Source organism: Prionailurus bengalensis, chromosome E2, assembly GCF_016509475.1.
Source record: "Prionailurus bengalensis isolate Pbe53 chromosome E2, Fcat_Pben_1.1_paternal_pri, whole genome shotgun sequence".
NCBI classification, from domain to species: domain Eukaryota; kingdom Metazoa; phylum Chordata; class Mammalia; order Carnivora; family Felidae; genus Prionailurus; species Prionailurus bengalensis.
This window is the reverse complement of record NC_057352.1, coordinates 58,334,591-58,348,123: the sequence shown is the minus strand read 5'-3', so window position 1 is coordinate 58,348,123 and position 13,533 is coordinate 58,334,591. Positions and strand designations below refer to the sequence as shown.

The 13,533-nt window shown below is 52.4% G+C and overlaps 1 protein-coding gene across 4 annotated transcripts in view; it reads right to left on the bottom strand.

Moving 5' to 3' along the window:
• The window catches only part of KIAA0513 (KIAA0513 ortholog), a 58,067-nt gene extending 45,281 nt beyond the window's left edge, over nt 1-12,786 (bottom strand). The window contains exon 1 of one of the 4 annotated variants that reach the window (XM_043599805.1): nt 12,624-12,786. The gene's annotated coding sequence lies outside the window, so the exon portion shown is untranslated. Of the gene's footprint in view, nt 1-12,541 lie in introns of all 4 variants that reach the window. The other 3 variants (XM_043599801.1, XM_043599804.1, XM_043599802.1) reach the window with 3 other exon arrangements.
• Nucleotides 12,787-13,533: the final 747 nt, after the last annotated feature.

Sequence of the window (13,533 nt, the reverse complement as noted above, 5' to 3'; positions counted from 1 at the left end):
AACAGAGATGAAAAACTTGCATACCTTCCTAAAGACACAAAGGTCCACTTTCAGGCAACTAGACGGACGTCCACCAGCTCTTGGCAGAACTAACCAAGCAGACAGAAGAGAGCGTGGCCTGCGAGCCACCAAGGGCAGCGCCCGCGTCCTCGGAGGCAATGTGGCTGTGGGGTCAGGGGTCACACTCTCCTCGCTCGGCCACAGCCTGACCCAAACATCTGCCAGTCATCAGCCCGTCCCTCCACCTCAGGGCCTGGGCCAGGGACAGTCACACAGCAAGGCTCAGGAGAAGCCAGCGATGGCGGCCCCCGTTCCCCTGCCGGGACTGTGGATGAGCCAGGACCGTTTCCGGACCGCCACCGCCTCCACGGCCTGCTTTGTTTGTTTTCTTTCCCGGAGTGATCTGCCCCACTTCCTAACTGCTGTTCCTTTACTGAGCAAATAAGAATATCTTCCTAAAATCCCGTTCCAGACTCTCAGTGTCAACCTGAGAGATCAAGTATGCTTTTTTTGGACTCAGAATCCCCGAAAACATGACACGGAGGAAGGTGTCATTTCAGCGAGTGCCTCTGGCCAGGCCGTCCCTGCTGGGTTGTTCCAATGATCAGAGAGAGACAGAGAGACAGAAGGACAAACAGAGGGGGAGAGAGGGACAGGGAGACACACACACGAGGACATTCCATGCTGGATCTAATGACAGAGCGCCATTGATTCTGCAAAGTCTGAGATGTGAAACGAGAGGTCTTGCTTTCAAACATTTTAAAAGTTTTTTATACCACCCATTAGAGAAGCTATACCGAATCACATTTTTCGAAAATTTCTTCCTCTCACAAAGTTCGTATTTGAATAAAAGGATGGTATTTTCAGGGGCACCCGGGGGGGTTCAGTCTGTTGAGCATCTGACTCTTGATTTCAGCTCAGGTCATGATCCTGGGGTCGTGGGATCAAGCCCTGCATCAGGCTCTGTGCTGAGTGTGGAGCCTGCTTGAGATTCTCTCTCTCTCTCTCTCTCTCTCTCTCTCTCTCTCTCTCTCTCCCTCTGCCCCTCTTCCCAGCTCGTGCACACTCTAAAAACGTTTTTTATTAAAAAAAGAAAAAAAGGATGGCATTTTCAGACACCTCAAAAGTTACCACTCTTCCCTCTCCAGTGCACATGTGGGCATCCTGCCACACCCGAATGCCACTGTGGTTCCGTGTCCCGTGCGTGCTCTCTAGAAGGTCAAAGCCACGCTTCCTGTTGCTGTTTTAGTTAATGTGATCGTGTGAGAAAGCCAAGCTGGTTTGGGCTGTATAATGCTAAGTATTACCATTATGTAATGCTTTTTGATAATTACATGACAATTACAACTAACATTCATCGTGTGTTCCCTACCCACTGGGCGCTGAGCTAATGCTCTCTGCAATAACCTGACCTAACGCTCCCGTAACACGTGGGCTAGGTCTGTTAGTATTCCTGTTTTTTTGATTTTAGAAACTTCAAGGCTTAGGACGGTGAAACAGCTGTCTAAAGCCACAGAGCCAAAATGAAAGAGGCTAGATAAACCCAAGCAGAGCCAGACTCCACAGCCTTGCTGTAATGCAAGCAGGGAAGTGGGCCAATGTGGGGTACAGATGAGGACCCTCCAGACATCTGCAGGACACCGGTGTGGATCAACCCTCTCTTACCCATCTCTACGGGAGAAGATGAGGCAGGCGACGTCGGAGTTAGATATTTATTCCACAGCATTTAAAGGGGTTGCCTAATTCCTATTTCAGGAGAGATCAGCAAACAAGGAAGGTTCAGCCCTGTTCACCCACAAATGCTAGGTTTTCCGTGCCTACAGGAAAGAAAGCGAATGACTGAAAAATCCCAATACTAAAGGAGACGCTTAGAAAGCAGCGGGAACAGGGGCGCCTGGGTGGCTCAGTCGGTTGGGTGTCCGACTTCGGCTCAGGTCACGATCTCGCGGTTGGTGAGTTCGAGCCCCGCGTCGGGCTCTGGGCTGATGGCTCAGAGCCTGGAGCCTGTTTCTGATTCTGTGTCTCCCTCTCTCTCTGCCCCTCCCCCGTTCATGCTCTGTCTCTCTCTGTCCCCAAAATAAATAAACGTTAAAAAAAAAATTAAACAAAAGAGTTATGCCCTAAATAATTCTAGACCTTGTTTTGCTCAAATAAAATTCCATAATGTGAGGGGCGCCTGGGCGGCTCAGTCGGTCGAGCGGCCAACTTTGGCTCAGGTCGTGATCTCGCGGTTCATGGGTTCGAGCCCCGTGTTGGGCTCCGTGCTGACAGCTCGGAGCCTGGAGCCTGCTTCGGATTCTGGGTCTCCCTCTCTCTCTGCCCCAACCCACTCGCATTCTGTCTCTGTCTCTCTCAAAAATAAATAAACATTAAAAAATTTTTTTTTTAATTCCACGATGTGAGAGGGTCGGATGAAACTTTAGATTTCCGGGAGCTGGTGGGGGGATGGCAGACAGACAAGAAAGGGACAGGGAGGGAAGCTCAGGCAAAACACGTAAAGATCTAATAGAAGCCTGCTGGTCAGACAAGGGAACGTACCCCCAGCAGAGAACACAGCACCAAGCAGCAGGCGATGCCCCTCACACACACAGCTAATTAGACGAATTCAGATCTCGCTGGAGACGCGGGTAGGGTAACAAACATCGCCGACTCTGGTACAACTTCGGCTTGTATTTGCAGGTACGGGTAGTTGACTCTTAAACCACATGGCGCGGGAGGTGGGGACAAGGGCCGACCCCTCACGCGGTTGCAAATCTGCGTATAACTTCTGACTCCCCCAAAACTTAACGACTCATAACCTATTGTTGACCAGAAGCCTTACCGATGGCATAAACAGTCTACTAACATGTGTTTTATATGTTATGTGGATCATACGTACTCCTTTTTTTAACTTTTTTAACGTTTATTTATTACTGAGAGACAGAGAGAGACAGAGCATGAGCATGGGAGGGGAAGAGAGAGAGGGAGACACAGATTCCAAAGCAGGCTCCAGGCTCCGAGCTGTCGGCACAGAGCCCGACACGGGGCTCGAACTCACAGACCGCGGGATCGTGCCCTGAGTTGAAGTCGGACGCTTAGCCAACTGAGCTACCCAGACGCCCCAGTGGATCATATATACTGTTCTTACAATAAAGTTAGCTAGATAAAAGAAAACACTATTTAAAAAATCATAAAGAAGAAAATACAGTTATGGTACTGTACTGTATTTGTTTAAAAAATATATATATATATACACACACATAGATATATATCTGCATATATGTAACCAGTTCAGTTCAAACCCGTTGAACCTGTTGTTCAAGAATCAACGTATTCCCCAAAACCTGAAAATTGAAATGTATATAGTTCATCACTTTTCTACCCCCAATAATAAGGGAGCTGAATTCTCTTGTTTGGGGGGAGGGGACTTAATGTATCACGAGAATTAAAATGCATATAATTCTGTGCTCCAATCCTGCTTTGGAGTCTAAATGAGCATTTTTTCAAAGCGTAGCTGGCACATGTTTACGCGCATGTAACTGAAAAGAAATCCGTTTCTGCCGCGGCTTTGCTCAGAACGTATCCAAATAGCTTTCAGGGGGCGCTTCGAGCGTATTGATCCACGGTTCTCGAGACACAGGCTTTTCCAGATGTCTGCTCTGCAGAATGCTAGCTCCCGATTTCAAAGGGGAGCTGATTTTCTTTCCTCTCAAGTGCTCTCGCCGAGGGCAGTTTTGTTGCGTCTACACTTGTAGGAAAAGAACCAATAAGCAGGGGCAGGTTGAACCTGAGAGAGAGAAGGGAACAAAAAGATGGGGTCTGCACAGAATCTGTCGCGTCTGCAGAGGCTCATACCCTTCCTGACGTTATCAGAGGCGACGCAGACGCGCTGACCTACTGCAGGCCTTCTCGACGGCAGGGCCATCGGCGCTCGGGCGGGTCACTCCTCGCCGCGGGGGCTGTCCTGTACGTGTGCTGCAAGGTGTCTGCAGCATCTCTGGCCTCTACCCCCGGATGCCAGACGCACCCCGCGGGTGTGCCGGTCAAAAATGTCTCTAGATGTTTCCCCAGTTGAAATCTCTGATCTATATCAACTCCGAGCACCAAACATCGCCAAAGAATCTCAATCGGGTGAAAACCCCTCCTAGTGAAAAGCTTTGCTCTTTGGTTATCATGGTACCCCACCCCTCCCCCAAACAAATCCAATAAAAAGTGATGACAGGAGACCTTGGACAGACAATACATAAGTCCCTGTGCGAACAATTAATATTTTTGGTCACAGGAAACCTTGGGCATCAAGTTCCTCTGATTAAAACTGGCGCCGGGGGGCGCCAGGGTGGCTCAGTCGGTTGAGCGTCCGACTTCAGCTCAGGTCACGATCTCATGGTTTGTGAGTTCGAGCCCCGCGTCGGGCTCTGTGCCGACAGCTCGGAGCCTGGAGCCTGCTTCGGGTTCTGTGTCTCCCTCTCTCTCCACCCCACCCGTGCTTGTGCTCTGTCTCTCTTTCAAAAAATGAATAAACATTAAAAAAAAAAAAAACTGGCTCCAAATGCACTGGTTACATGACTGGCTCTGAACGGTAAGGTGAGGGTCTCACGCATCCTGTCACAGGCTTGCTCAATCATTCAACAAATATTATTGCGCATGTGCCGTGGGCTAGGCATTGTTTCAGATGAACTAGACAAACAGTAGCCTGGCCCTCAGGGAGCTTGTGTTCTAGGCAGAGAACAAAGAGATTAAAGATATCATTACAGCCCATCGTACGCGCTGTGAATAACATAGAGCATAGCACCGTCTAACATAGTAGCCGCTTGCTACACGTGGCTAGTAAGCCCATGAAACTGTGGCTCACTGAGCTGTGCTGACCACACCAGATTTCAGACTTGGTGTGAAAAGAGAATCTAAGATGTCTCGCTAATAATTTTTACACTGATTAGGTATGGAAGGGATATTTTGGATAGGGTGGGTTGAACAGAATCGATTATAAAAATTAACTGAGGCTGTTTTCTTTGTTTAGTGCGGCTGCTAGCAACTTAATATAATACACGCGGCTCACCCTGTATTTCTATTGGGCAGCGCTGGGCCAGGGAAACCAGATGGAGGTAGGCAGCTCCTTTGCGGCCTGAGGGGCCAGGGAGGGTCATCCTACCATCTGGAGCATCAGCATCCCAGCCCGAGGAAATGGCTCTGCAGTGGCCGTGAACCTGGCCCATTAAAGCAGGAGTGAGGCAGTGTGGCTCAGCGGGGGAGACCCAGGGAGGGAGGGAGGGAAGGAGCCGAGGCTATGGCACGGCTGCAAGCCAGGCACGAGGCAGGGGCTTGGAGGCCAAGCTAAGGGGCTGGGATTTCATCCCAGGAGCACTGGGAGAGCACTGGAGGGTTCACCTCCGGGGAACATCACGATCTGATCTATGCTTTGCAAAGATGCTACATCCTGGTGGCTGTGTGGGGACAAGAGTTGCGTTCGAGCAAGAGGAGAAGGGGTGGGAGGCACCGATCCCGTGGGACCCCTCGGCGTCGGGCCACCCGGGGTCAGCTGGCAGGATTCCTGAGAAGAGGCGAGGACGTGACATCAGAGATGCTACTCTTCTCCCGTAGGAGAGATAAGTCTGGTTACTCCTACTTCCGCGGAAATTTCGATTATATGTAATACCTCTTTCCTCCACGAGAGCAGATAAATGAGGTATTTTTGTATTATCCAAATGGAGCATCGGGATTCTCGGGGCGATCCTGCTGCTTAGTGAAGTTCAGCTAATCTGCCCCCTCTCGGAGGAGGGAGGGTACTAAAATTGGTTTGTTTGGTTTTTCCAGGTTTGTCGTTGTTTTGATCACATTCAACGCGTGTACTTCATTCCTGATACTTACTATTAACTCAAAATTGGGTTTTCTGTTCTCATGAGGCTTTCACCCCTTTTAACTAGGCCCTATTTTTGTATCTCAGCCACACGGGTTCGCCCCCAAGTCCCCTCGCTCAACGGTGTCAGCAAACAGCAGCTCGCGGAGCTCATTTGCTCTGGTATTTTCCGTTTGCCGCCTGCTCCGCTGTTGCTAGGTTCTCCTCTCTTCCCCAGCTTGTTGGTCATTTTTGCCACCGGTGAGTCATTTGCTCTGAGTCATGCCTGGCTGTGATGCAAAGGCTAGGAAAATGCCTCCGAACGCACCTGCTTTGCGAAAGGACGTCACGGAGGAATATGGTGTTCTCCTAAGTGGACTCGGTGATTAAGAGAAAAACACCCCCCGCCCTCTCTCTCCCCTCCAGATGTGCCATTTCCTCCAGCACGTGCTGTAGATTATTCCTATGGTGGGACGGGTCTTGGTCATTCGTCTTGGGCGCCGAGAGGCCAGAGACCATTTCTGGAACGAGCCCAGAAAAGCCGAGGAGGAAAGCAGGTGCTCCCGACGTAGCGCACCTGCTCCGTGGAACAAGGCCAACCCCCACGTGCAGGCCACACGTGAACGCTCCCGTCCAGAGCTAGGAAGACACTGCTTTACCCGGGACGGCTACGCCATACATAACACGAGGGAAGGGGACAACCGTCCCCGACCAGAGGAAACCAGGGAGACAGAGGAACCTAACGTGGGGCCCGGACCGGACGCTGGGACAGAAACACAAGCTGCCGGGATCTGCACGCCGACTCGGCCCTTGCGGGCGGCCTGACGGCAGGCCTCAGTTTTCTCATCTGTGCCGCTTGCCTCAGAAGCCCACATTTCACGTCACAGACACGTTTCTTCTGAGCACCTTCCTTCCACATATAAAACTCGTGGCAGAGGTGCCGTCATCAGCTCCTGACACATGGTACCGAATCAGCCTGTCAGGTGCCCACGAAAAGGGTTCTGGAAACACAGGAAGAAGTAATAGGAAGCGGGGACGAAAGCACAGCCCTCAGGGTGTGTGTGTGGGGGGGAGGGGGGGGTGGCAGTCAGGGACATTACAGGGGACATCAGATCCGGAAGGAGACAGAGGAAACTGGTGGTGACGGGTGCCCCTGGGGAGGGGGTCGGGGAGGCAGAGGGAAGAGCCACTTGGCACTGGACATCTTTTTTTATCGTCTGAATTTTGTCCCATCTGCATGTATTACCTAGACCAAAAATTAATTCAATTAAATAAGGGAGAGAATATCTCCCCGAATAAGGTGAGACAGAGCCAGAAATGAAAAGGTCTCGAAAGGCAAAGGTGCAAATGATTTCAGACATTTTGCTGGCAGCCTGCCCTGCTCTCACGCACCGCCCTCCCCCCCTCCCTGGCCCTCAAAATGAAAGAAGTTTCTCTGTGAATTCCTGGATGGCTCATGCTCAGGACATCAGCAATACTTTTTCAGGCCATAATCTAAGACACTCAACACCAGAACTCTTGAAGCCTTATGGAAAAGACTTTGGATCGCTGGAAAAGCCCGACAAGGGGAAATGCAGGTTCTCCTAATGTTGCGGCTTGCATCCAAGCCGGCCACGGGCGGTCTATTGCTGGGGTGACAGGGCTCTGCTGCCCCCCACGTTTCTCTGTGCCATCGTGACAAGGACAAGGGAGGAAATGGTCCCTCCAGGGCTTCTACAGGGCCATCAGACATCCCCTGTCCTACCCTGGGCTTGCACTGCTAGTAAGACCTGTCCCAGCAGGCAAGGGAGGGCTGGGGAGGCCACGGGCCTTGCAATCAGATGCAGGAGATTCACCTTGTCCTCATGACCTCGGGCAAGTCACACAATTGCTCAGACCCTCGGCCTCCTCACCTGGGACACGTGCAGATCACCTCTTAGCTTGCAAGACCATGATGCTTTTTTTTTAATACTTAAAAAAATTTTTTTTATGTGTATTTATTTTTGAGAGACAGAGAGAGACCGAGCATGAGCCGGGGAGGAGCAGACAGAGAGGGAGACACAGAATCCGAAGCAGGCTCCAGGCTCTGAGCTGTCAGCACAGCGCCTGACGTGGGGCTTGAACCCAGAGACTGTGAGATCATGACCTGAGCCGAAGTCAGGGGAGGGGCAGAGAGAGAGGGAGACAGAATCCAAAGCAAGCTCCAGGCTCCGAGCCGTCAGCACAGAGCCTGGTACGGGGCTCGAACTCACAAACTGTGGGATCATGACCTGAGCTGAAGTCAGACGCTCAATTGACTGAGCCACCCAGGTGCCCCAGGACCATGATACTTTATGTAAAAATATCCAAGTCCATGCCATTATCCCTAAAAAGAACCCAGCGCCTCCTGCCAGTTTCTCCCTTTAAAATGTCACTGGATCTTGAAGTGAGAAGGTGTTATGCATTGAATTGTGTCCCCTAAAAAGATATGCTGAAGTCCTAACCCCCAGAACCTGTGAACCTGACCTTATTTGGAAATAGGGTCTTTGCAGATGTAATTAAATTAAGATAAAGTCATAATGGAACACGACCAATTTGATGGTATCCTTAGAAGAAACAGAAACACACACACACACACACACACACACACACACACACACACACACACACAGCGAGAAGAACGCTCCAAGGCTAGACACACCAATGATTGCTGGGACCCACAAGAGGCTGACAGGGAGGCACAAACAGATCCTCCTTCTGAACCCCCCAAAAGGAAGCAACCTTGTCAGCGCCTTGATTTTGGACTCCTAGTCTCTAAAACTGTGAGAGAATAAATATATTTTGTCTTAAGCCACCAAGCTTGTGGTGCTTTGTTACAGCAGCCCCAGGGCACTAGCATAAGTTACCTGGTTTTCCTAGCTATCTAATGCTTGAATTATCTTGCCCAATGGCTGGCTAGTCGGCCCGTGTCTGTCTCTAGCACAAGAAAACCAACTTGGTATCTACCAAGGCAGCAATCCCTCCCATCTTTGAAAAGATCTGTCACAAAAATCATCCATTCAACAAATATCAATTGAACACCTACTATACGCCAGGCACGATTTGGGGCACTGTTGATACAGGGGTAAATGGGCAGCACGTAATAAAAGCATTCTCAAAGAAGGACATCTGTGATACTGTTATGAAAAAAAGAAAACACCATAAAGTAATAAAGTGGGTGGGCTGGGGACCAGGCAGAAACTATTTTAATTGTTAGGGAAGTTCTAAGGATGTGACATTAGAGCAGTTGACTTGAATGACAGGGAGCCAGCCATGGGGAAATCTGGCAGAAGGAACAGTGAGTGCAAAGGCCCTGAGGCAGTTAGAGTTTTCCTCGTCCGCCACCCGGAAGAGAAATGCGGTGGTTGTGAAACCCGAGGAGCTGAACCAGTAGTTTTGTTTATTTGACGCGGTATTTTATACGTGGCATCGTCCGGGTTATGGCGACTTTTATTTTATTTTATTGTTTTTTAAACAGGGCACAGCTGTTCTCCTTAGGAAAGAACAAGCTTTAATCCCGCTTTCTAGATCTGGGCAGCGAGATCCGGAAAAGGACTTCAGGGTGGGTAGAGTGAGGCAGAGTGAGCTGGATGTGTGCAAGGCACAGGAAGAAGGTGGGACTTTTGTGAGTGGTAAGTGATGAAGCTGGAGACACAAGCAAGGTCAACTAGCACTCACATAGCACCCCCCCCCCCAAGTAGACCACAGTGAGAAGTTTGAATTCGCTCCCCAGAGTACTGGCAGGCCACTGGGGAGGGGTATGGTTCAATTCTGGCACAATAAAGGCCTTAAAACTAAAGTCTCTCTAACTTTAGACAGAGAGCTTGTGTCCTTTGGTTCTTGGGCCCCTATAAAGCAAGTTTAATAAATGACAGCCCTAAACCTTCTGGGATCATGGCTCCCAGGTTCTCAGGCTTACCCAGCCATAATTCATTCACCACGGTAGCAATTTCCAAGGACTATTCTTGATTTTTTTTTCTATGCCCTTTATTAAATGTGATGTCCAGAGAAGAACACGATATCCTCAGCATGGAGTAGATTGGACCTCTATCACCTTTCTTCTTCAGCTCTGTACATCTACTGTTGTGCCCTTTTAATTGTCATTCTGTTTTGTGCCACTGCCTGCTGAAACAGATCTCAGATAACCCCCCGCCCCCTCCCCAAAGTCCTTTTCCGGATCTCGCTGCCCAGATCTAGAAAGCGGGATTAAAGCTTGTTCTTTCCTAAGGAGAACAGCTGTGCCCTGTTTAAAAAACAATTAAAAAAAAAAAAAAAAAGTCGCCATAACCCGGACGATGCCACGTATAAAATACCGCGTCAAATAAACAACACTACTGGGTCAGCTCCTCGGGTTTCACAACCACCGCATTTCTCTCCCGGGTGGCGGGCAAGGAAAATGCTAAGGGCAAGTTTCCCTAGAATTGCCTTGCTCTCTTGCCCCACCCGGCTGAAGACACCTAGACTATTTGGAAACACCAAGCCATGGAGCAAGAGGTCCCTTGAGATCATACTTCCTACTAGAGTTCTCTAAGACGGATAAGCAAATCTGAGTAGGTGCGGACCCTCAGGCGTGGGTGGGGATGTGGCGAGGGACACGGGAGCCAAGCTGAGACGGGCGGTGGCAGGGAAGGACGCGCGGCCAGCCCACGTGCCAAATCCGTCCCTCCACCACACCCCGCTCCCCAGGCCGATGGCAGGCTGCTGCATCTGGCGTCCGATGGCTGGGTCTAACATTTCACTCTGCCCCCTTGTACCTAAGAGACTTGGGGCAGTCGCCTGGTCTCAGTTTCCTCATCTGTGACACGGGCACGAAACACCACCTATCCTGCCAAGTTTATTGCGAAAACAAAGCGAGATTTTGTGCCAGAGCCCTTTGTAAAGTTCTCTGTCACGTCAAAGTGAGGGGTTATCATCAGCAACAGGGTTTTACTCCTCCCTTTGCATGTTCCCCCCCCCCCCCCCCCCCCCCCCCCGCTGCTGGTTGAATTTTCATGACTTTGTTGTTGTTGTTGTTTTAGATCTTCCCAGGTTGCTTTTGATGTTTCTTTCAACCTGATTATTTTCTTTTTTGAGGAAGGAAGCGGGGGGGGGGGGGGGGGGGGCGGGGAGCACGTATAATGAGCCATTCCATCCTAAACCTTTCATAGGGTTTGTCCTAAAAGGTGTCCTCTCTTGGGGTCCCCATAAATCAATTTACCTCTGAAGAACCAAAGTTAATTGTCATAGAGAGAATCACTCTTCTCCACTTTCTAGAATTCTGTGGCAAACTATTTAAGGTTTGCGATTTATTCACGTCACCGAGTGGTAGCTTTTGTCACTGCCCTTGGGTGTTACATTCTCAAATAATTCAGACTATCTGCACGTTGGCTGACGCAGGCCACACAAAAGGCAAACCCTGCAAAAAACAAAACAACAACAAAAAAACCCACGGGAACGTATCCCAGAACCACGCGAGAGGCTAGAGACGATATGCTAATCACTAAGAGTGCTACATGTGAGTCCTAGCCCATCTTCAGTTCCTTTATGGAAAAAGAAAATCTCAGGAGGCAAACTTTTTCCCTGTGAATTGATCTCAGAAGCCTTTCGCCCCCTGTCCACAGGCGTAGGCAGTCCTACTTCTGAACAAAACGGAAATAAAAACAGGTGATAGTGGAAGGGAGCGACTCTGAACAAAGCGAGCACATAAACTTCCACACAGAAACGTGTCAAAGACCTGGAGAAGCGCTCATGCACAACCAATCACAATCTTCCTTGTGTTTTTTTCTTTGCTTAATTGCGCGGTTCTGTATCTTGGCTCCCCTGGCTCAGGTTCCGGGAGCGGGTGCCTCTCACCAAACGAATCAGAAACATTAGCGTTAGGTGACAGTGGCCTGGGGGGGGGGGGGGGGGGGGGGGGGGGGAGACAGCCAGGTCCCTGACAGCGGTCTGCGTGCCTCCAGCCCTGACTCACCTGTGCCGGCTCAGAGGCGAGCTCCTGCTCAGTCTGCAGCTCGGCACCCGTGCCCCACGCTGACGCACAGAGTTCCAGGAGCTGGCTGGCGCCCACCGCCAATCCTCCTCCCGAGTGCAATCCGGGGGCAACCTCGCGAAGCACAAACGCCCGGACGCGCGGGAAAAACGCACCCGGCTCCAGGAAGACCACCTGCCGTCCCTTCCGGTCCCGGGGCTTCTGGTTCAGTCCACCCCGAACCAGTCCAGCTGTTGGAGCTCCCAGCGCTGCGCCTGGGCTGCCGTGCCCTCTGCAAACCTCTGTGCCTACTGACCCGCACCGGGGGACGGCGGAGCGCCGCGAAGGCACGCGCACAGCTGTCGCCCCCCCCACCCCGTCCAGAGCCCCAGACCCTGTTCCCCCCCCCCCCCACCACCGTGCCTCCCCCGCCGGCCACTCGGGAGCAGAGACGCAGCCAACTCAAGACTGAACACACAGCACGACTTGGCAAATGCCGTTCCCCTCCTGGTTCCGGGCACCCCCCCCTCCCAGGAGTCTGGGGGCTCCTCTTCCCCCAGGACCCAGGGGCCGACTCCACCCCAAAGCCACCTGGCGACAACCATCTGCCACCGGGGGGGTGGGGACCCCTTGTCCATCCTCCCCCAGGCTCTGCACTGCCCCCCCCCCGCGGGCTCCCGGCTCCCCTCCCACCCTCTCCCCCCGGCACGCGCGGACCCCGCAGAAGCTCCCGACCCCCGACCCCGCGTCATCCGGCCGCCCCCTCCTCCTCCCAAGCCCCTCACCCGCCGGCCCTCGGAGAGCCCCGCGCCGCCCGGACAGCTGACGCGTTTCCCCCTCGCAGGCGCTGGCGGGAGCCTCTCTCACCGCGGCGGGCGCCGGCCGACCGGTCGGACCGGGGAGCGAGCGGGCGCCTCCGGGCTCCGCGCTGCGGCCACTGCGCGGGCCTGCGAGCCGGGTCCTTCCGAGGCGACAGCCGCGGGAGCTGTCAGTCAGCCGGCCGTGCCCGCCCCCTCCCGGCGCCGTCTGCGCAGGCGCGAGAGCGGCCCCGCCCCCGCCCCGCGCGGGCGGCCCGAGAGCGGGTCACGTGACGGGGAGGGGCGGATGCTGGCTGCTGGCGCCCGGCGCCCGGGGCGGTCGGGGTCCCGACCCCGGCCCGGGATCTCTCGGGGCCGCGCCTGTGCCTGGACCGGAGGCCTGGGCCCGACGTCCCCGGAAGCACGCTCGGAGTCCAACTGTGGATCCCGTTTGCTGGATCTGCTGAAAACTAGGGTTCCCCCCTGGGGACCGGCCGTTCCGCGAGCGCAGGAGAGGGGGAATTGGTGATTTGGGTGGGGGGACCCGGGAGCCCTGGCAGGGAGCGGGGGAATAAGGCCTGGCTCTGGTTGCTTCCGGGCCTGGATCGTCTCCACCTTTAAGACGGGGGTGTCATTTGCCATTTCCTGCCCGCCCATGCCAGAGTTAGGGTGAAGTCTTGACGTTAATGAACACACTTTTCAAACAAGTCCGGCAACGGTGCATCGTACATACAAGGGCAATCTGAGGCCTGATTTATTTTTTCAAAGGGGTCATCTTAAAAGCCGATGGATCCCACTTGCACCAAAAGTTCTAGGCGAGTCTGCAGTTTTTCGGCAAATACAGTAAACAACTTTAGGCCCTTTGGTTTCTGCTGCTTCTACACCTCTAAAATTAAAAAAAAAGAAAAGAAAAAGGTAAAAATAGGAGTGTCTCCTATGGAAGCTTTTTCAGTTCTGGAGGAGGAAGTACAGAAACAAAC